Source organism: Phacochoerus africanus, chromosome 9 (assembly GCF_016906955.1).
Source record: "Phacochoerus africanus isolate WHEZ1 chromosome 9, ROS_Pafr_v1, whole genome shotgun sequence".
NCBI classification, from domain to species: domain Eukaryota; kingdom Metazoa; phylum Chordata; class Mammalia; order Artiodactyla; family Suidae; genus Phacochoerus; species Phacochoerus africanus.
In genome coordinates this window covers 99,559,752-99,584,834 of record NC_062552.1, presented here as the reverse complement: position 1 = coordinate 99,584,834, position 25,083 = coordinate 99,559,752, and the positions used below count along the sequence as shown (strand labels likewise).

General features: G+C 39.2%; 1 long non-coding RNA gene across 1 annotated transcript in view; it reads left to right on the top strand.

Moving 5' to 3' along the window:
• The window catches only part of LOC125135273 (uncharacterized), a 74,054-nt gene that overhangs the window by 450 nt on the left and 48,521 nt on the right, over positions 1 to 25,083 (top strand). The gene's annotated exons all lie outside the window — the stretch shown is intronic.

Genomic DNA, 25,083 nt, shown 5'->3' with positions numbered 1-25,083 from the left:
AGCTGTAGCGGCGGGCCTACGCAATAGCCATACCAGATCGGAGCGGCGTCTGTGACCTAGCACCACAGCTCATGGCAACGCTGGATCCTTAACCAACTGAGCAAGGCTAGGGATCTAATGGCAACCTCATGGTTCCTAGTCAGATTAGTTTCCACTGTGCCACGACGGGAACTCCTTTTGTTTTTAAATTCTTTAGTACCCAGGCCAAGGATGAAACCGGTGCCACATTAGTGACCCAGGCCATAGGGGTGACAATGCTGGATCCTTAACTCACTGAGCTTCCAGAGAACTCCAGAATCTTGAGTTTTAGAAAGCATCACAGAAGTTCCTGACTTGGCTCAGTGGTATAGGAACCTGACTAGTACCCGTGAGGATGCAGGTTCTATCCCTGGCCTTGCAGTGAGCGGTGGTGTAGGTCGCTGATGCGGCTCGAATCTAGCATTGCTGCGGCTGTGGCATAGGCTGGCAGTTACAGCTCCTATTTGACCCCTAGCCTGGGAACCTGGGAACTTTCATATGCCACAGTTCTGCTCTAAAAAGCCCCCTCCCCCAAAAAAGCATCCCAGGTGATTATAATTAAGGGAGCGGGCAGTGGAAATATAGTCTCAATCCTACCCTTACCCCTCAATCCCTTATCAAGCCTTTTTCCTTGAGCTAAGGATATCTACAGCAGATTTCAGATCAGGTAGATACTTACGGAGTGAGACCTCTGTGGGTTCCAGTCTGACCCTGCTCTTTAATAACTTGGTGTGCCTTAGAAAGTTATATAATTAAGCCCTGAATCCAGTTTCCTCAACTGTAAATAATTTATTGTGATTGTAAATGGGCAAACATGTGGCTTACCATTGCACTGATACTGAAGTAGGCACTGAGGAAGAGTTTTGTTCTTCAGCTCACTCATCTGCTCACTGGCAGTGTCAGTTTTGAGTTATATGGGGGTTCTGGTTTTAAAACTGGGTAATTGGAGGAGAGTTTCATAAAGGGACTATTGGCAAAGGCATGGGCAAAGTTAAAACAAAACAAAACAAAAACCAGTAAGGTTTGCTGCAGAACCTTGGGCCCCAAAGGCTTGAAGGGGAGAGGGTTGCCTGCAGGAGCTATGGCTTTCATGGAGGGAGGGCAGGCAACTTGTGGTGAAGTGGCAAGAGTAAAAAGTATAAACACCTTGATCTCACTCTCCTCTGGCCATTTAGTAACTTGCGAATGCCTCTCTTTGTCTGATCACAACCACTCAGCTCAGCCTATCTGGATACAAAGCAGGGTGAATAGAGCATGTAGAAAATGTCCAGGAAATGGAAGCTCAGTAAATACTTATTAACTGGACAATAAAAGATCAGAATAGACCTCAGACCTCAGAATTCCATGAATTTTTCCTGTTGCACCTCCTGAAGTAATTATTGCAGCATGTTTTAAATATGTGTTGTTTAAAGTGTTATGGGGGTTCCTGTCGTGGCACAGTGGAAATGAACCCAACTAGGAACCATGAGGTTTCGGGTTCGATCCCTGCCCTTGCTCAGTGGGTTAAGGATCCGGTGTTGACTTGAGTTGTGGTGTAGGTCAAAGATGCAGCTTGGAGCCCGAGTTGCTGTGGCTGTGGCGTAAGCCAGTGGCTACAGCTCCAATTAGACCTCTAGCCTGGGAACCTCCATATGCTCTGGGTGCAGCCCTAAGAAGCAAAAAATAAATAAATAAAGTGTTATCATCTTTCCTCAATCTAGCAACACTAAACTTACAAAGAATTTACGTGGGCTTCAGTAGCCACCAGCACGGTTGCATTCAGATTCCAGAAAAGCTGGGAGAAAAAGGGCCTCTTCCTTCCCCTTCTCTGATGCCCAGGGTGCTGTGAAGAGGCACTGAAATGGCTCTCTGGCATATGAAGGAAAAGCAGCTAAAAGGAGTTTCCGTCATAGCTCAGCAGTAATGAAATTGAATATGTCATAAAAACACTTGCTACAAATAAAAGTCCAGGACCAGATGGCTTCACAGGCGAATTCTACCAAACATACAGAGAACTTATACCCATTCTTCTTAAACTTTTCCAAAAGGTTGATAAAGAAGGAATACTCCCAAAGACATTCCATGAAGCCACCATCACCCTAATACCAAAACCAGACAAAGATACTATCAAAAGAGAAAATTATAGGCCCATGTCTTTGATGAATATAGACACAAAAATTCTCAACAAAATTTTAGCTAACTGAATCCAACAGCATATAGAAAAGATCATACACCACGACCAAATGGGATTCATCCTGGATTCACAAGGATTGTTCAACATATGCAAATCAAACAACATCATAAACCACATTAATAAAGAAAAAGTAAAAAACTGCATGATCATCTCAATAGATGAAGAAAAAGCATTTGACAAAGTCCAATATCCATTCATGATAAATACTCTTACCAAAGTGGGTATAGAAGGAACATAATGTAATAAAAGCTGTTTGTCATCGCTTCACTCTTCACAATAGCCAAGACATGGAAACAACCTAAATGTCCAATGACAGATGAATGGATTAAGAATATGCGATACACACACACACACACACACATACACACAATGGAATACTACTCAGCCTAGAAACAAAATAATGCCATTTGCAGCAACATGGATGGAACTAGAGACTCTCATACTAAGTGAAGTAAGTCATAAAGACAAATACCATATGATATCACTTATATCTGGAATCTAATATATGGCATGAATGAAACTTTCCCACAGAAAAGAAACTCATGGACTTGGAGAACAGACTTGAGATTGCCAAGGGGGAGGAGGAGGGGGAGGAGGGTGGGATGGACTGGGAGTCTGGGGTTAATAGATGCAAACTATTGCATTTGGAGTGGATAAGCAATGAAATCCTGCTGTATAGCACAGGGAACTATATCCAGTCACTTGTGATGGAACATGATGGAGGATAATGTGAGAAAAAGACACACACACACATATATATATATATGACTGGGTCACTTTGCTATACAGTAGAAATTGACAGAACACTGTAAATCAACTATAATTGAAAAAATAAATCAAAGTTAAAAAATAAAATAATAAAAAATAAACCCCACTTTCATAGGTTATGACAAATGTTGAGAATTAAAATATCAACAGAGATAAATCACTGGCTGCTGAGTGAGAGCAAACTGCTGTTGATGTTTAAAATATATTGGGATTGAGGAGTTCCTTTATGACCCAGTGGGTTAAGCTCTTTCTATAGAGAAACAATGTCAGCCATAGTTAACATAAAATTCATTGTTTGCTATAATCCTCAGGCAACATCCCAGATCCATCTACTTTTCTGATAACCCAACTGAATTAAAGGGGAAAAGCCTGAAGGTGGGGAAAGACTCCCAGTTACTGTAGTATCATAGGTATCAACTCACTGGTGATCCTGGGCCTGGTGCTATTTCCTATTCCCATTTTGGTAGGACAAGACAGTTCCCTGTTTATGTTTTTAGCAACCAGTGTACTATCCATTTAAGTATATTCTTTCTCCAAGATAGCAGTAACTTAACTTCAATAATATACTCATGGTTGTATCAATGTTAATTTCCTGATTGTGATATTTTTACTATGGTTATATAAGATACCAACATTGAGGGAAAATAGATGAAGAGTATAGCTAGACTATTTTTTGCAACATTTTTGTAAGCCTAAAAGTATTGCAAAATAAAAAATGTTTAAAAATCTCAGAGAGTAATGAAACCACCCTAGTGGATTCCTTTGGTCCTCTGTTGGATTAGTAAGACCTGTCCACCTCAGATCCTTACTCCTCCATATCCTGAACACTTAGTCTTTCCAATTTGATTGAGGTTTTCAGGAATTTGAATTATGTATGATCCTGTATCTGAAAATCTTGAATATTTCTCTTGTCCAGAACGTCTGGACTAAGGCATTTGGTTTGTACAAATAAATCTGATGTTGTAATGCATCTAGGGAGAAAGGACATTAGGGTCACATGTCTCTCTCTTTGAGGGGCCTTATCCTTAGAGTTTAAGGGACGGCTCTCTACATTCAGAGAGATTAGGTTAAAAAGAAAGCACAGTTTTCAGAACAGCCACTTGCTGTCTGGGTACAAAAACTGTTTCATCCTTATCCTAGTGAGCCCTCTCTTGGCTCATTTCCCAGAACTTTGAACTATGGAACTTACCAAATTGAGAGCTTGCCAGAGTTTTGCCCTAGCTGCCGCTGTTACTAGGAAGTTCAGATGCTACATCAATGACTTGTAATTTTATTAAATCACCCATGAGCAATGTCTAGGTATTTTGGCCAAGCAACTGTTGTATGGACAGAATGAAACACTGGCTCACAAAAATACATTCTTCTTTGCCAATTCTTTGTTTATCATCAACATCATCCATCCCTTGCAATAGCTCTGGCTCTAACTCTTTGTAGAAATAGTTATATGCAATGGTAGGATATAAATCTTTAGGAAAATAGAAATGTCAATTTCTTTGTATTTTGGTGAAAAGCAGATCATTTGGGCAACTGGGTCAGCCTGCCTCACGATGATTAAATGGCCTCTTTAAAAAAGTAATACATGATTTCTTCTATTATATTGCTACAGTCATTCTCTAACATCCCATAATTAGGGTCATGGTAATCTCATGGAACCCAGAAACAGGGCATCCAACTCTTAATGTCACATTCAGAGGAGAATCCTCACTGTGAGACTCTGCCTTCCCCAGGTTAACCTGGTCAAGGTGAATATCCCTCTGCCTTTATCCTATGAGCCTAGTACCATATAACATAGACTTTCCAGAAGTCTGGTAGTACATTATAATGAGAACTGGGTTTCCTAATGAGTCATCAGACTTCTTCTCAGAACTGCATCTATTAGTCGGCCCTTGGTAGCCTTCCTCTTTTACTGCTACTGATTAGTGGGTAAGTTTGAGGTGATTTAATAGAGAAGAACTAAGTACATGTATAAATAAATTTGACCTTCAACATCCTGAAAGGAGAAGTGAGACAATCCAGCTGAATGCTCCCTGCCTGCTCTGGTTTCTTTGACCAGGAAAAACAGCCAGGAGACACAGTACCCATATCTTCCCATCCCAAGCTTTAAACTCTAAATCTTCTGCCCAGATAGACCTTCTTTTCACAATACCACAATTTTATGTTATTCCAGGTTCCCCCTATTTGAAAGCTGATTTATAAAGATTTGTATCTTTATAAATCAGCTTTGAAATAGCTGATTTATAAAGCTGATTTATAAAGATTTGTATCTTTGAATTTGCCTTGGGAATATTTGCATTTATGTTATCATATGGGAATAGCATGGTACAAGCCGTGATGTTCCATGCTCTCCTAAAGACTGGTGAATGAAGAAACCTATATCACTGCTATTGTCATTTTCTTATCAGCCCCTGTCCTATCCCCCATCGGTGTAGAACTTATATACTTCATTACTATCCTTTCATTGGTTAACCTAAAAATATAAACATACATGCTTAATTTACCAAAGGCTCAAGTTAACCAATATTGTTACCTTCTTTCTAAAAATACCAGGCCCTCAGTACATTGTATTTTTTAAAATTTCAATGAATTTTATTATATTTATAGTTGTATAGCCATCATCACCACCTCATTTTAGAACATTTCTGTCCCAAACCCCCAGTCTATCCCTCCCCCTCAACCTGTCTCCTTTAGTAAACATACATAAGTTTTTCACAGTCTGTGAGTCTGTTTCTGTTCTGCAAATAAGTTCATTGTATCCTTTTTTTTATATTCCACACATAAGTGGAATAAGTAGATAGCATATGATGTTTGTGTCTCACTGTCTGACTAAATTCACTTAGAATGATAATTTCTAGGAGTTGCTGTTGTGGCTCAGTGGTAATGAACCCAACTAGTGTCCATGAGGATGCAGGTTTGATCCCTGCATCAGTGGGTTACGGACCGGGTGTTCCGTGAGCTGTGGTACAAGTTGCAGATGCAGCTTGGATCCCACATTGTTGTGTCTGTGGTGTAGGCCGGCAGCTGCAGCTCCAATTCAGCCCCTAGCCTGGGAACTTCCATATGCCATGGAAGACAAAAAAAAAAAATGGAATGGTAATTTTTAGGTCCCTCCATGTTGCTGCAAATACCATTATTTCATTCCTTTTATGGCTGAGTAATATTCCATTGTGTATATGTGCCACACCTTCCTTACCTACTCCTCTGTTGATGGACATTTAGATTGATTTCATGTCTTGGCTATTGTATACAGTGCTGCAGTGAACACTGGGGTATATATATCTTTTTGTGTCATGGTTTTCTCTGGATAGAGGCCCAGGAGTTGGACTGCTGGATCATATAGTAATTGTATTTTTAGTTATTTGAGGACTCTCCATCCTGTTTTCCATATTGGTTGCACCAACTTACATTCCCACCAACAGTGTAAGAGGGTTCCCTTTTCTCCATACCCTCTCCAGAATTTATTGTTTGTAGACTTTTTGATGATGGCCATTCTGACTGGTGTAAGGTGGTACCTCATAGTAGTTTTGATTTCTCTGATAATTAGTGATGTTGAACATCTTTTCATTTTTTTTTTGGCCATCTGTATTATTCCTTTAAGAATTGTCTGTTTAGATCTTCTGCCCATTTTTTGTTGGGGTTGTTTGGTTTTTTGGTATTGAGCTGCAGGAGGTGTTTATATATTTTGGATCTTAATCCCTTGTCAGTCTCTTCATTTGCAAATATTTTTTTCCGTTCTGTGGGTTGTCTTTTTGTTTTGTTTATGGTTTCCTTTGCTATGCAAAAACTTTTACATTTAACTAGGTCCCATTTATTTATTTTTGTTTTTATTATCATTACTCTAGGAGGTGAATCTGAAAAGATATTACTGTGGTTTATGTCAGAGAGTGTTCAGCCTATGTTTTCCTCAAAGAGTGTTATAGCATCCAATCTTATATTTAGGTCTTCAATCCATTTTGAGTTTATTTTTGTGTATGGTGTTAGGGAATGTTCTAATTTCATTATTTTACATGTAGCTGTCCAGTTTTCCCAGCACCACTTATTGAGGGACCTGTCTTTTCTCCATTGTATATTCTTGCCTCCTTTGTCATAGATTAGCTAACTGCAGGTAGGTAGGTTTAATTCTGGGCTTTCTATCCTGTTCCACTGATCTATATTTCTCTCTTTTTCTTCCTTCCTTCCTTCCTATGTGTGTTTGGGACCATACCTGCAGCATATGGAGGTTCCCAGGCTAGGGGGTCAAATCAGAGCTGTAGCTGCCAGCCTGCACCACAGCCACAGCAATGCCAGATCCAATCGGCATCTGCAACCTACACCACAGCTCACAGCAACGCTAGATCCTTCACCCACTGAGTGAGGCCAGGGATCAAACCTGCGTCCCCATGGATGCTAGTCAGATTCATTTCCGCTGAGCCACGATGGGAACTCCATCATTAGGGGATCTTGCTGAAATGCAGATTCCAAATCAGTAAGTCTGAGGTGTTATCTGAGATTCTGCATCTATAACAAGGTCCCAGGTGATGCTGATCCTCCTGGCCAAGGACCACATTTTCTTTTTTTTTTTCTCTTTTTACAGCCACACCTGTGGCATATAGAAGTTACCTGGCTAGGGGGTCGAATCAGAGCGGCAGTTGCAGGCCTATGCCACAGCCATGGCAACACTGGATCCAAACAAGCCACATCTGTGACCTATGCCACAGCTTGCAGCAATACCAGATTCTTAACCACTGATCAAGGCCAGAGATCAAACCTGTGTCCTCACAGAGACTACATTGGGCCCTTAACCTGCTGAGCCACAATGCGAACTCCCAAGGACCACATTTTAATGAGCTGAATTTTAGAAAAATTACTTTAACATGAGGATGAAGATAATGTGGAAAAGAGATTAAACTGCAAAAGCAAATAAGAGATGAAAAGAGCACCTGATATGAAGCATGGCTATAGGGTAGATATGAGGGGGATAATATGAGAAAGGAGGGATATACTTGGGTCTGTTGATGGGTATGGGAGGGAGGCAACGGGAACAAGTTAGTAATCAACAAACAACTGTTGTCTGTTTTGGTTTTCCTGAATGCATTTTGATATCTGTGTGGAATATGTTGTCTCCAATATTAAGAGTTTATTCATTTCATTCCTATTATAATTTTAAATGATCGCCTTTAGACAATACAGGTTATAAGTATGTGGAAATGAATTTTGTTTCCTAATTCCAGTTTATATAGCTCATTCCAAGTTTTGAACAGTCTTGAATTAAGGTATGTTTACGGGATTTAACAATTTTAATTATAAACACACACACAAAGGTGTATGTCCTCAATCATTATTTAAAGTATATATTTTTTCCTATAGGTTGTACTGAATGAAGTTTGAAAAACATTGGAGTGAAAAATGGTTATTATTGTCTAATAATAGGGTACTGTATCTATAGTACTAGAGCACTAAATTTCTCTCCTACTTATTATTATTTTTGTCTTTTTGCCTTTTCTAGAGCCGCTCCTGCGGCATATGGAGGTTCCCAGGCTAGGGGTCTAAGAGGAGCTGTAGACGCCGACCTATGCCGGAGCCACAGCAACGTGGGATCCGAGCCGCGTCTGAAACCTACACCACAGCTCACGGCAACGCCAGGTCCTTAACCCACTGAGCAAGGCCAGGGATCGAACCCGCAACCTCATGGTTCCTAGTCGGATTTGTTAACCATAGTTCCACGACAGGAACTCCTCTCTCCTACTTACATATCTGAGATACTTAGATGGTACCTGGCTTTGAGATCATCTCTCAACTCACCACTCTCAGCAAATTGTTCCATTTTGTTGCTTGTATTATTGTTAATAATTCTGGTGAAATATTATAATTTGCGTCACTTTTTTTCTTAAAAATCATTATCCAAAGAACCAAGCATTTATATTTTAAGGACAAAGATCCCTCTTTTATCTGCAAACAAATAGTAAGAGAAAAATTTTCTGTTTTATACTAGTTTATCAGCTTCCTATCTTTTGTGGTCAACTCCAAGGCATAGTTGGAATACCGTGTTATGGTGGAATACATTGTATTATATCTTTATAAGACTCCTAGAGGAGACCAACCCAGACAGGAGACTCACTTGTCTTCTTTATTTGCAACTGTGCGTATCTTGGATAAGATTTTTTCAGGGGGCAGTAAGTCAAAGAACTCTATTGTTATCACCTAGAATAAAGAACATTGAGTGGGATAAGATTGGTTGTCAGACAACTGCATAGTTGGATTTTCATATATTCCAAGGGCTACTGCCTATAAGTTGTATATATGCCATGTGTTTCATAACTTGGATGATCATCAATAACACCTTTTCTAGAAGGGACTGTCCAACCCCTGAAACGGCTAAAACATCCAGCCTCAAGTCCTCTTTCCCCAGTCAAAAGTATTTAGGAATCTGGGAGTTCCCATCGTGGCTCAGCAGAAACGGATCCGACTAGAAACCATGAGTTTGTGGGTTCGATCCCTGGCCTCGCTCAGTGGGTTAAGGATCTGGCGTTGCCATAGGTTGTGGTGTGGTTTGCAGACGCAGCTCGGATCTGATGTTGCTGTGGTGTAGGCTGGCAGCTATAGCTCCAATTAGACCCCTTGGCTGGGAGACTCCATATGCCACGGGTAAAGGCCTAAAAAGCAAAAAAAAAAAAAAAAAAGTATTTGAGAATCTAGACATTGGGTTTCCCATCCAGTTGGCATCAATACTTGTGAAATCTCAAATACAAATGGAAGCACTTGGTGGTATCTGCCCTCCTAAAGAGATAGTGGTTATGCATCAGTAGCATGGAACTTGGGCACTTGCTCAATTATAGGCCATTCCTGCATGGCATCTCTTTCCCTCTGGTCCATCTGGAGAATAAAAGCAGAATGGGAGCTCCTGTTGTGGCATAATAGGATTGGTAGTGTCTTGGGAATGCTGGGATGCGTGTTCAATGTCTGGCCCAGCACAGGGGGTTAGGGGTCTGGTGTTGCTGCAGCTGTGGCTTGGTTCATGTCCAGGGTTTGGATCTGATCCCTGGCCTGGAGCTCCATGTGCCACAGGGAAGAAAAGAGAGAAAGAAAGAGAGAGAGAAAGAAAGAAAAGCAGAATGATATCATACCTGTTGGACTGTGAGGTGAGTACAGCCTTCGAGAAGGCATGAAAATCTGATCCTGGCATATCCTCTCTCTGATCCACAAGTGTAGTTCAGGTTTAACTTAGGAGGCCAACATTTATTGCCTGCATCTCTGCAGTATTGTCACTATCAGTCAGACCCAGATGCTGCTAACTGAAATGGTCTTTGCTAATGTCCTTCCAATGTTTCTTTCAGTTTTGCAACCTAATTTTTGCCTACCCAGTAGACTAAAAATGAAAAAGAGATTTAGACCACAAAGCATTGTTCCCACTGGTGGTCCTTTGCACCTTGAGTGTGGTCCTTAATTAGGATTTCTGTACGATAGGACCTTGAACATCTTAATGAGGTGATGATATCCTTGGATAAACTGAATGGCATTTGCTATGTCTTAGAAGACGAATGCTCCAATTGTCGAGAACAACATGTAAGTAGAAACTTGGACTTCCCAGAAAGAATTACTAGAAGGTAGTAGGAATATCATTGTTGGTGTATGATCAGCTACACTGGGACTAAGCAATATTTACTTTAACCAGTGCCAAAGCTTATATGGTGCCAAGCTTTGGCCACACCCAAAAGAAAACAAAAACTACCATTGGAATCCAAAGATTTTAAGGAAAATGCAGAAAATTAGTACCTTTATACAAACTGTATATAGTTCACCCAGAGTGGACCAAAGCCTTTTCATGTCTTTATGAGTATGAAGTCAAATAGATATGTGGCAGCTGGCTGGCATTTGTGTGATGCGTGAAGATCTCAGAAGGGATTATGTAATATAGAGGACACTCCTTGTGATGTACTCTATCATCCCTTCTCATCCTGTAAGATTAAAATTTAATGGAGTTCCGGTCATGGCTCAGTGGTTAACGAATCCGACAAGGAACCATGCGATCCCTGGCCTTTGTTCAGTGGGTTGAGGATCCGGCATTGAAGTGAGCTATGGTGTAGGTTCCAGGCGAGGCTTGGATCCCGCGTTGCTGTGGCTCTGGCATAGGCCGGCGGCTACAGCTCCGATTAGACCCCTAGCCTGGGAACCTCCATATGCCGCAGGAGTGGCCCTAGAAAAGGCAAAAAAAAAAAAAAAGGACAAAAAACAACAATAACAACAAAAAACAATAAAATTTAAAGATGTTTGAAATTTCAATTATGGTGGGCAAGATATTGTATCTCAGAAGTGCAGGGTAGTAGAGAACACCATAGTAAGACAAGAAGATCATCACTGTAAGAATACCAGTCATTCATGTATTTATGAGAAAGATATAGAGGAGTTGCAGTACTGGTGGACATTTCTACACATAGTAGGAAGTTCAAGGAGTCCAGCAGAAGGCCCAAAGCCTACCAGTCAGTAGTTATCACCAATTTATTTAAACTCAGTTTACAAGTTTAAACTGATATGTGTAGAGAATTAAAATTACTAGTTCATTCTCACATGATATGTAAGTTTATCTGAAAGAACCAGGATCATAAAGGAGATATTCCTCATTGAAGACCATTATTTGTTGCTCTTTTTGTAATAAAAATCCTTTGGTATTTGTATGTTGTTGCTGCTATGGTATATAAATATCTTGGATAAATTTAAGACATGAAACACTTCCAGGGGGTCATCTCAGGCTGTCATAGGTTGGGTAGGGAAGGTCAGAGGAAATCAGACTAGCCAGGATATCTCAAAGATAGACTTGAGAAGCAGGGTAAAGAACTCAGAAAAACAAAGTGGAGATGGATTGCTCTTCTTGAAGTCAGTATTTCTGTCATTAAAAGGATGAAATGCAAAGATGTAGTAGAAATAGAATGCAGATATCAGATAAAGATGATAGAAATACATCTGCCAACCATCCTTTGAATTACAACTTCCCCCACTGCTCCTTTTTTGTGAGTCACTTGGGGATACATAATGCAGTTCCAAATGCTGGTGGGGTAACTAAGATGTGCAAGAAGCAGAAGGTTGTAACCTGAGACAGGCAACTTCCTTGGAATTTTAAAAATCTGTATTCCTTTTATTTTTCTTTTTTCCTTTTTTTTTTTTTTTTTTTTTGGCCATCCTGCAACTCCTTGGAGTTCCCTTGGCCAAGGATCTGATTTGATCCACAGTTGCAACCTACACCTCAGGTGCAGCAGTCCCAGATCCTTTAACCTCCTTTGCTGTCCAAGGATCGAACCTGCAACCTGGTGCTGCAGAGATGCTCCCAATCCCGTTGTGCCACAGTAGGCATTCCTGTATTCCTTTTTTTAAAAATTAAATATTGAGGAGAAGAATAATCTGTCACATAATAAAATATGTGAGACTTTAAAGAAAAATAATATGACTAATACCTAGGATTAGTAACAGAACTTAGCTTTACTTCTTATTTTTTTTTTATTTTTTATTTTTGTCTTTTGTCTTTTTAGAGCCACGAATGAGGCATGTGGGGTCCCCAGGCTAGGGATCGAATCCTAGCTGTAGCTGCCAGCCTACACCACAGCCACAGCAATGCTGGATCCTTAATCCACTGAACAAGGCCAGGGATTAAACCCTCAACCTCATGGTTACTAGTGGGGTTGGTTAACCACTGAGCCACAATGGGAGCTCCCTCCTACCTTTACTTCTGAAGCACCCATATGTTCCACTCTGATCCCACTCAAAGGTAATTACTTTCTTCAATTTCATGTTTATTATTCCTTAGTTTTCTTCATACTTTTATCATATTTGCATCTTCATTTATTATTGAATTATAATTGACTACAATATCATATCAGTTTCAGATGTACAAAATAGTAATTAGAAATTTTTACACATTACTAAATCATCACTATAATAAGTCTAATTATCATTTGTCAGTATGAAAAGTTACTACAGGACTGTTATTGACTATATTCCCTATACTGGACCTTACATCTCCATGACTTATTTACTTTATAACTGGAAGTTTGTACCTATTAATTCCCTTTCACCTATTTCACCTACTCCCTTCCTCCCCCTCCCTTATAGCAACCACCAGTTTATTCTCTGTATCTGTGAGTCTGTTTCTTTCTTTCATTTTTGCTTTGTTTTTCAGATTCCACATACAAGTGAAATAATATAGTGTTTGCCTTTCTCTGTCTGACTTCTTTCATTTAGCGTGGTACTCTCTAGGTCCAACCATGCTGTCATGAATGGTAAGATTTAATTCTTTTTTATGGCTGAATAATATTTTCTCTGTGTGTTCATATATAGATGAATGGATAAAGATGTAGTGTACACGTACGCACACACACACAATGGAATACTACTCAGCTATAAAAAAGAACAAAAATTTTCCATTTGCAGCAACATGGGTGGACTTAGAGGGCATTATGTTAAGTGCAATAAAATACACAAACTAAAAAAAATACAACAATCTAAAAAATACAACAAACTAGTGAATATAACAAAAAAGAAACAGACTCACAGATATAGAGAAAAAACTAGTGGTTACCAGTGAAAAGGGTGGAGAATTGTTAGGGTTATCTATATATAGTATCATGTCATCTGCAAATAGTGACAGTTTTATTTCCTTTCCAATTTGAATGGCTTTTATTTCTTTTTCTTGCCTAAATGCTGTGGCTAGAACTTCTAATGCTATGTTGAATGAAAATGAAAAGAGTAGGCATCCTTGTCTTGTTCCTGATTTTTTTTTGGGGGGGGAGGGGGCGTGTTCATAGCATATGAAAGTTCCCAGGCTAGGGGTTGAATGGGAGCCACAGCTGCAGGCCTCCACCACAGGCACAGCAACGCCAGATCTGAGCCCTGAGTGTGACCTACACCACAGCTCATGACAACGCTGGATGCTTAACCTACTAGGTGAGGCCAGGGATGAACCCACATCCTCATGAATACTAGTCAGGTTCATTTCTGCTGAGCCACATTGGGAACTCCTGTTTTTTGTTTTTTGTGGTTTTTTTTTTTTTTTTTTTGCCCTTCTCATGGCATGTGGAAGTTCCACAGCTATGGATTAAACCTGTGCCAAAGCAGTGACAATACCAGATCCTTAACACACTGAACCACCAGGGAACTCCTTGTTTCTGATCTTAGAGGAAAAACTTTCAGTTTTTCACCATTGAGTACGATACTAGTTCTGTATTTGTCATATATGGCTTTTATTATTGAGATATGTTCCTTCTTACCCCCTTTGTTGAGTTTTTATCATGTATTGATGTTGAATTTTGTGAGATGCTTTTGCTGAATCTAGTGAGGTAATCATATGACTTCTTACGCTTTTTTTTATTAATGTGGCATATCACATTGATTGGTAGATGTTAAACCATCATTGCTCCCCTGGAATGAGATCCACTTGATCATGGTGTATAATCCCTTTAATATATTATTGGATTCATTTTCCTAATATTTTGTTGAGAATTTTTACATCTATGTTCATCAGGGATATTGGCATCAGGGATTTTCTTTCCTTTTTTTTTTTTTTTTTTGGTCTTTTTGTATTTTTCTAGGGCTGCACCCATGGCATATGGAGGTTCCCAGGCTAGGGGTCTAATTGGAGCTGTAGCCAACGGCCTACGCCATAGCCACAGCAACTTGGGATCTGAGCTGAGTCTGCAACCTACACCACAGCTCATGGCAATGCTGAATCCTTAACCCACTGAGTGAGGCCAAGGATCAAACCTGAAACCTCATGGTTTCTCATCGGATTCATTAACCCCTGAGCCACAACAGGAACTCCAAGGGATTTTCTTTTTTTTTGTAGTGTCTTTGTTTTAGTAACAGGCTAATGCTGGCCTAGTAAAATAAGTTTGGAAGTGTCCCTTTCTCTGTACTTTTTTGGAATAATTTGAAAAGTAATAGTATTAACTCTTCGTTAAAATGTTTGGTAAAATTCACTTGTGCACTCATTTGAACTTGACTTTTGTTTGTTGGGAGGGTTTTTTTTCGTTTTGTTTTGTTTTTAGGGCCACACCCACGGCATATGGAAGTTCCTGTGATAGGATTTGAATTGGAGCTGCAGCTGCTGGCTTACGCCACAGGTGTAGCAACACCAGATCTGAGCTGCATCTGTGACCTACACCGCCACTTACAGCAATGCTGGATCCTTAACCCACTGAGCGGTGCCAGGGGTTGAACCTGCATCCTCATGCATATTTGGGTTCATTATGCTGAGCCACAATGGGAACTCTGATGTATCTTTGTCTCTTGTTTAGAGGTGCATGTTCTCAGGTCCTTTTCAGAGGAAAATTATTTAGAATGTAGCCATAAATTTGTTATGTCCATGGGAGGAGGTGATTTCAGGGTCTCCATACACCTTCTTCGACTGCTCTGTTTCACCGTATTTTTTTCTTTTGCCAAATTTTGAATCTTACATAAATGAAAATATTTATTATTTTCACTTGATCAAAGTTAATATTTATTAGCTGTATGCAAATCTTAGGAGTGCATTCCACTCTAAAAAATAATATCTTTATGTGGTCTAATGTATATAGCATACAACTCATTTATTTAAAGTGTATAATTTTGTGTTTTTAGTATTCACAGCTTATACAACCATCACCACTACCTAATTCCAGAACATTTTCATCACCCTCCCCAAAAGAAGCCCAGTACTCACTAGTAGTCACTTTCCATTTCCCTACAACTGTTTCCATTCCCAGTCCTAGGCAATCACTAATCTGCTTTCTGTCTCTATAGATTTGTTTATTCTGGGTAGTTCTTATACATGGAATCATACAGTATGCGGTCTTTTGTGACTAGCTTCTTCTATTTATAATGCTTTCAGGTTTCATCCATATCATAGCATGTATCAGTACTTCCCTCTTTATTGCTAAATAGTTTCTTATGTGGATATACCAAATTTTATTCATTCATTGACTGATGGACATTTGAGTTGTATCCACTTTGGCTGTTAGGAACATTGTTGCTGTGAATAGTCAGGTATAAGTTTTTTTGCATATATGGTTCTCATTTGTTTTGGATATATATCTAGGACTGGAATTGCTGGGTCATATTGCAATTCATTGTTTAACTTTGGAGGCAAAGCCAAATTTCCTAAGTGGCTGCACCACTTTACAGTTCTACCAGCCAAGTATGAGGGTTCCAATCTCTTCACACCCTCACCAACACTTCTTTATATCTTTTTTATTATAGCCATCCTAGTGAGTATAAAGTGGTAGCTCACTGTGGCTAAATTTGCCTTTTTCTGAAGCCTAAAGCTATTGAGAATCTTTTCATGTGCTTATTTGCCATTCGTATATCTTCTTTGGGGAAATATCTATTTAGAACCATTGCCTATTTAAATTATGTTATATGTCTTTTTTTTTTTTTTTTTGGCTGTGCCCATGGCATGTAGAAGTTCCCAGGTCAGGGATCAAACCCACATCCCAGCAGTGACTGCAGTGACAACACCAGATCCTTTAAACTCTAAGCCAACCAGGGAAATCCAATCATTCACTTTCTAGATTCTATCCTTTAAAGTGGAAATTTTTTTTATTTTAAAGATGTCCAACTTATTTAGTGCCTTGCTTGTGTTTTTTGGTGTCGTAGTTAAAAAAACTTTTTTTTTTTTTTTTTGCAATTTGCTTTTGTTACTTAATATTTCCCCTGACATTCGTCTATTTTATGTTAGGCTGCTGCCACTTATTAATTTTCACTGCTTTATGGTACTATGTCTTTTGAGTAGTCCACAATTTATCCATTCTACTGTTAATAGTCATTTTGATAGCTTCCAGGATTTTGCTAGTATAGTGCTGCTATGAATATTCTTAGTTTTGTTCCGGGTGCATATATAAAGAGTTTCTCTAGGATAAGTGTTCTCAAAGTTGGTCTACAGACCACAGGGTAAGGGTCAAACCAATTTAACAATAATAGTAAGATAATATATGCCTTTTTTACTGTGGTGACATTTGTACAGATGTTGCAAAAGCAAGGATGAGTAAAATTGCTGCTGCTTTATCAGTAATAAAGGCACTTTAACAGTGTCAGCAATTATTGCATTCCTCACACTAGCAAGAAAAAGAAAAGAAAAATGCCAGTTACTATTAGGAATTCCTTAATGAAACTGTAAAATTTATTATTTTTAGTAAATTTTCATCTTCAACTTTTTCTTTCTTTTTTTTTTTTTTTTTTAAGGGCTGCACCTGTGACATACAGAAGTTCCCAGGCTAGGGGTCAAATCCAAGCTGCAGCTGCCGGCCTATGCCATGGCCACAGCAATGAAGGATCCAAGCTGAATCTTCGACCTACACCACAGCTCACGGCAACACCAGATCCTTAATCCACTGAGCAAGGCCAGGGATTGAACCCACATCCTCATGGATACTGGTCAGGTTTGTCTCCACTGAGCCACAATGGGAACTCTCACATTCAACACATTTTTAAAATATTGCTTGACAAATTGAGAAGTACACCACAAGTACTTCTGCTGCAACAGAAGTATGATGGTTATCTTAAGTAAAAACATTTCTGTGATTGAGTTGTGGGCTAAACTAGCCACCTTTTTCATAAAACACCAATTTACTTGAAAGAATGATTGACAAAGTATGGTCATTAAAGCTTGGGTATTTGGAGACATTTTTCTTTTTCTTTTTTTTTCTCTTTTTGAGATTATCATTCTACTTATTTTTTAAAATGACTTTTATTTTTTCCATTATAGCTGTTTTACAGTGTTCTGTCAATTTTCTACTGTACAGCAAAGTGACTCAATCACACATACATATATACATCCTTTTTCTCACATTATCCCCCATCATGCTCCATCATAAGTGACTAGATATAGTTTGAGGACATTTTTCTTTTCTTTTTTTTTTGAAATTTTATTTTTATTTTTTTTACAGAATAAAATACATATATTTAAACACAGTTACATTCACACAGATTATTATATCATGGATCTTAAGGAAGAAATTAAGTGACTCCCTCTGGAGAAGTAGAATGGAAAATATGCTGAGACGAATAGGAAATTTATTCTATACCTTATCCCATTTTGTATGGCTTTCATCTTTACTGTTTAGTATTATCTATTACATTTCAATTTTTCTTTAAAAATTAGCATTATATTAAAATTGTGTATATTATGTAACTAAAATTTATAAAGAAGAAAGCCTTATATACCATTAAATATTTTATATAGCATAATAAAAAAAATAACAACTGGTAAGAATAACAAAAATAATACACCCTCTGAAAATAAGTAAAATATGAAATGCATAAATTTGTTAAAAAACAGTGTAACTATATAAATATGTCCTCACAATTTGTTACATCTTATTGATTCTTCAGTATAGGCATTACACCATTCTAGGTGATGTGATAAACAAGACATTATAGACATTACATTGTACCATGGAGAGGAATGGTTATTAATAATACAATTGTAGAACTGTATTATTTAATTGTACAGTTGCATTATTTAATTATAATTATCAAAAATTCTTTGATGGAAAGGAAATAAGAATCAGATCTAAGAAGACTTCAGCATTCCAAGAATGATATCAAATGACTCCCTTCATGGTGGATTATGCACTTACTTACTATGAGATATATTTCTTCTCCAGAGATTCCTTGTTTGTGTATCAATTGTAGATTTTTGGTTTGCAGTTATTCTGAAGTTTTGATGTAAGAGTCTGTATGTATATGAGATTGTTTTAAGCTGTTGTTCTCTTAATTGCAAGTTCATCTTCAGTGTCCTGCATTTGTACCCACCTCTTCTCATGATTTCAGATTTTGGTGGTATAATTGTGCATGGATTATTTTGTATCTTTACTGTATATATACCTTTACTGGTGAGCCTTGTCATTTGTGGAATTTTTGTTTTCCTGTTGTTGTCTTTTCTTTTCTGCCTAGAGAAGTTCCTTTAATATTTGTTGTAAGGCTGGGTGTTCCTTTAATATTTGTTGTAAGGCTGGGTTTAATGTTGCTGAATTCTCTCAGCTTTTGCTTATCTGTGAAGGTTTTGATTTCTCCTTCAAATCTGAATGAGAGACTTGCTGGGTAAAGTAATCTTGGTTGGAGGTTTTTTCCTTTCATCACATTAAGTATATCATGCCACTCCCTTCTGGCCTGCAGAGTTTCAGCTGAAAAATCTGCCGATAACCTTATCGGGGTTCCCTTGTATGTTACTTGTTTCTTTTCCCTAGCTGCTTTTAAGATTTTCTCTTTGTCTTTAATTTTGGTCAGTTTGATTAATATGTGTCTCAGTGTATTCCTCCTTGGGTTTATTTTATATGGTACTCGTTGTGCTTCCTGGATTTGACTGAGTGGTTCCTTTCCCATGTTAGGGAAGTTTTTGGCTATTATCTCTTGGAATATTTTTTCTGTCCCCTTCTCTCTCTCTCTTCTCCTTCTGGCACCCCTATAATACGGATGTTGGTGCATTTAATGTTGTCCTAGAGTTCTCTGAGACTCTCTTCGTTTGTTTTCAATCTTCTTTCTCTTTTCTGTTCTGCATCCATAATTTCCACTAATCTGTCCTCCACCTTGCTTATTCGTTCTTCTGTTGCAGAAACCGCAAAAACTGTGGCAATGGAAGGAGACAAACAGCACTCGGAGATATGGAAAAGCAAGGTTTATTCAGCACCAGTGCAGGCTCAGAGGAGTCACCTCCAGAGTCTGAGCACCAGGTCTTTGTTCTCAGTAACTTTTATACACTGCAGGGTCTTGATTTTCCCATGTAAGCATCCCGGACCTCCCCCATCCCCAAGCAGACAGTGTTCCTCCCTAAGAAACTGAGCAAGCAAGGTTACAGAAGTGGAACTGATAAGCAATGCTGGGTACCTAATTAGCAGGGCTGCTGGCTTGGACAGAGAGCACACAGTTGTTACATTATTACAAGAAGGGTGGCATAGTGATGAGCACAGCTGGAAAGGCTTGCAGCTGCCTTCTTAGCCAAGGGGGGGTTGTTCTTTAGTTAAAACTCCATTTCACTTCTGCCTCCTGTATTCTGCTGTTAGCTGCTTCTAGGGTATTTTTTATTTCAGTTACTGTATTTTGCATCTCTTCTTGTTGAAGTTTTATATCTTGTATCTCTTTGGTCAGTGTTTCCTGTAAGTTAATCCATCTTTGCCTCCAGTTTATTTCCAATGTCTTGCATCATCTTCAGCATCAACAGTCTAAAGTCTTTTTGCTGGAGGCTGAGAATCTCCTCATCTCTTAGCTGATTTTCTGGGGTTTTTCCTTTCTCCCTCATCTGAGTTATCGTTCTCTGTCTTTTTGTTTTTATAGGTTTTTGGTGTGGTGACGTTTTTACAGATAATAGAGTTGTAGCCTCTCTTACTTCTGATGTCTGCCCCCCTGTGGCTGAAGTCGGTATGGGGGGCTTTCTGTAGGCTTCCTGATGGGAGGGGCTGATGCCTGCCCACTGGTAGGTGGAGCTGATTCTAATCCCTCTGGTGGGTGGGGCTTAGTCTCTGGATGGGATTAGAGGCAGCTGTGTGCCTGAGGGGTCTTCAGTAGCCTGTTTGTTGAGGGGCGGGGCTGTGATCCCACCTGGGTTGTTGTTTGCCCTGGGGCTTCTCACCATCTGACTGAGGGGTGGGGCCTGATCTTCCCTAAATGGCCACCTCCAGAGAATATTTCCGAGAGCTTTGCTTTCAGTGTCCATCCCCTACAACAAGCCACATTCAACCCTGTTTTCCCAGGATGTCCTCCAAGAACTGCAGTCAGGTTTGACCCAGGTTCCCATGGAGACTTTGCTTTGCCCTGGGACCCAGTGCACGTGAAAGTGTGTGTGCGCCTTTTAAGAATGGGGTCTCCGTTTCCCCCAGTCCTGTGGAGCTCCTGCGCACAAGCCCCACTCGCCTTCAATCCCAGATGCTCCAGAGCTCTTTCTCCCAGTGCCAGATCCCTGCACGTGAGGGTTTGATGTGGGGCTCAGAACTCTCACTCCTGTAGGTGAGTCTCTGTGAACCAGTTAGTTTTCAGTCTATGGAGCTTCCTACCCAGGAGGTATGTGGTTGTTTATATCACAAAATCGCCCCTCCTACCTCTTGATGTGTCCTCCTCTTTTTCTCCTGGAATAGGGTATCTTTTTAAGGTTTCCAGTCCACTTGGGTAGAGTGCTCAGCCTTTAGTTGTGAATTTTGTTGTTTTTAGGAGAGAAGTTGAGTTCCAGTCCTTCTATTCCACCATCTTAATCCCCTCTCCCCCAAACTAGTGTACACTTAAACTCAAACTAATACCAGGACATTTTTCTAAACTGAATTTAGCTTACTGCTTCAAAGAAAACAACTTTGTTATCAATGATGAAATTTGACCTTTAAAGAGAAAATTAGCATTTAGGAAAAACTGCCTATCACTGTGAGTCTGATAATTTCCTGATACTTAGACTTTTAATTAATTTATTTTTTGGCTGCACCTCTGGCATATAGAAGTTCCCAGGACAAGGACAAAATCTGAGCTGCAGCTGTAACCTATGCCACAGCTGTGGCAATACTGAATCCTTAAGCTACTGCCCCACAGTGGGTACTCCTTTGGCTTTTTAAGTAAATGAGATCGGCAGTATGTAATCACTACTGTGATTTTTTTTTTTTTTTTTTTTTGTCTTTTAAGGCCACTCCTGTGGCATATAGAGGTTCCCAGGCTAGGGGTTGAATTGGAGCTACAGCTGCTGGCCTGCACCACAGCCTCAGCAACACCAGATCTGCACCGCATCTGCAACCTATACCACAGCTCATGGCAATGCTGGGATCCTTTGACCCACTGAGTGAGGACTGAGTGAGGTCAGGGATCGAACTTGTGTCCTCATGGATACTAGTTGTGTTCATTACCACTGAGCCACAACAGGAATGCTACATGTATCTTTTTTTTTTTTTTTTTTTTTTGCTATTTCTTGGGCCACTCCCGTGGCATATGGAGGTTCCCAGGCTAGGGGTCGAATCGGGAGCTGTAGCTGCCAGCCTACACCAGAGCCACAGCAACGCTGGATCCGAGCCGCGTCTGCAACCTACATCACAGCTCACGGCTACGCCAGATCCGTAACCCACTGAGCAAGGGCAGGGATCAAACCTGCAACCTCATGGTTCCTAGTCGGATTCATTAACCACTGCGCCACGACGGGAACTCCCATGTATCTTTTTGAATGAAACTTTTGTCTGGATATCCGCCTAGGAGTGAGATTGCTGGATCATGTGGTAGTTCTATGTTGAGTTTTCTGAGGAACTTCGATACTATGTTCCACCCTTTAACATTTCTTTTAGGGTAGGTTTACTATTGATAATTTTTTTTTGTTTTTTGTTTTCTTTTCTGAGAAGTTCTTCATTTCTCCAAATCTACATGATAATCTTTCTAGGTAGAGTATCCTAGGATGAAGTTTTTTCCCTTTTAGTATTGTGAATATATCATTCCACTTTCTTCTGGCCTGCAAAGTTTCTGCAGGAAACTCAGCAGATAGCTTATTGAGATTCCCTTATATGTGACTCTGCTTTTCTCTTGCTGCATTTAGAATTCTCTGTTTAAGTTTTGCCACCTTATTTATGATATGTCTTGATGTGGGTCTGTTTAAGTTTATCCTTTTTGGAAACTTCTATGCTTCCTGTACCTGGATATCTGTTTCCTTCTTCAGGTTTGGGAGTTTTTCAGCAGTGATTCATCAAATACATTTAAGAGCCCCTTCTCTCTCTTCTCCTTCTAGAACCCCTATAATGCAAATTTTGGTACACTGCATTTTTCAAAAAGTGGTAAAGATATTGATTTATATTAGATAGTTGATAAACCAACAGAGACCCACTACAATGAGGTAATAGAGGAGGAAAATGGGACATTTTTTAATCCAAAAGAAGAGAAAAAAAACACAACCATAAGAGAATACTATGAACAATTCTATGCCAACAAATTTTATAACTTAGAAGAAAACATACTGGAAAATCCCACTAGAAAAGGAAAATATGTAGTGAGGGCTGAAGGTTAACCACTTTAAGGAAATACAATGAAGATTCAAAGGCAAAAATACTGTAAAAGCAACTATAACTACAGTAAACAGTTAAAGGATAACCATAAACATGTAAAATGTGACATCAAAACCACAAATTGTGTGTGAGAGGAGTAAAAATATAGATCTTTTCAAATGTGTTTGAACTTAAATGACTACCAGTTTAATAAAACAAGTAGATATAGATATAGGTCATCATATATGACACCCATGGTAACCACAAAAACCTACACTAGATATGCAAAAACTGAATAGAAAAGGAACACAAGCACACTACTGAAGAAAATCATCAAAGCACAAGGAAAGAAAGAAAAAGAAATAGAGAACTACAAAAACAACTGGAAAACAAATAAAATGACAATAAATACATACTAATAAATAATTACTTTAAATATCAATGGACTAAATGCTCCTATCATGAGACATAGCTGAATGGATAACAAAACAAACAAACCCAAGACCTATCTGTGTGCTATCTACCAGAAACTCAGTTCCAGCTAAAGACACACACACAGAATGAGGTTGAGGGAATGGAAAAAGATATTTCATGCAAATGAAAACAACCAGAAAGTGAGGGGTAGTGATAATCATATCAGACAAAATAAACTTTAATACAAAGGCTCTAACCAAAGACAAAGAACGGCATTATATAATGATAAAGAGATCAGTATAAGAAGAGAATGTTATACTTGTTATCTACTATTAACCTTTTTTCACTATATTCCATTTCCTCTTTTATTTCTATGCTTCTACCTGAGTTGTCTTCTTTCTTTTTTTTTTTAATTTTAATTTTAATTTTATTTTTTTGTCTTTTTGCTATTTCTTGGGCTGCTCCTGTGGCATATGGAGGTTCCCAGGCTAGGGGTCTAATCGGAGCTGTAGCCGCCGGCCTACGCCAGAGCCACAGCAACGCAGGATCTGAGCCACGTCTGTGACGTACACCACAGCTCACGGCAACACCGGATCCTTAACCCACTGAGCGAGACCGGGGAGCGAACCCACAACCTCATGGTTCCTAGTCGGATTTGTTAACCACTGGGCCACAACGGGAACTCCTAAATTGTCTTCTTTCTAATTGAAGAACACTTTTTAGTTTTTCTTCATTGTGGGTACACTATAACAATTCTCTCAATTATTATTTTTCTGAAAATAACTTTTTATTTTATTACATTTTTTCAGTCAATTTTATGAAGAATAAATACTTCCATATTTAAGGACCTATTTTGCTAGAATATGCTTCCCGGTTGTCAGATGTTTTCTCTCAACACTTTGAGAGTTTTCCAATGGTTTATGGTTTCCATTATTGCTTTTGAGTAGTCAAGTATTAGACTTATTGTTACTCCTTTGCATGTTGCCTTTTTTCCTGTGGTTGCTGGTAAGAGTTTTTAATCTTTGCCTTTTTTTTCAGCAGTGTTGCATTGCTTGTTGTTACATAATAAACAATTCTGTGGGCAGAATGCATTTTCCAAAGATGACTGCAACAAATAACTCCCATCTCACTTGCCCTTCTAGAAATGTGCCATTCTCCTATCACTTGATAGAATCTGTACCTATTTCCCTTGCACCTGAGGTCTTTGTCTCTACCTCAACCAGTAGTACAGCTGAAGCAATGCTATGTGACTTCCAAAGCTAGGTAATAAAAATGCCATGTATTTTTGTCTTTTTATCTTGGAACTTTTTTTTTTTTTAATGGCCACACCTGCAGCATATGGAAGTTCCCGGGCTAGGGATGGAATCAGAGCTGCAGCTGTTGGCCTAGACAAGAGCCACAGCAACACTGGGATCTGAGCCACATATGTGACCTATATCACAGCTTGCAACAATACCAGATCCTTAACCCACTGAGCGAGGCCAGGGATCGAACCTGTATCCTAAAGGACACTATGTCAGGCTCTTAACCCACTGAGCCACAATGGGAACTCTGGAACATTTATTTTTGAAACTCAGATATCATGCTGTGAGAAAGCTCAAGCAGTCTATGGAAAAATTCACATGCACAGGAATCACAGGTGGCTCTAGGACTAAGTGGCAGGTGGAACTTGGAAGGGCTCCAAGGAAACTATTAGTGAAAACCTGAAGGGTCTCATGAAGGCCATTACTGATGGCCTAAAGGAAAGCAAGATAAATTATTTGAAAACTGGAGGTGATATAA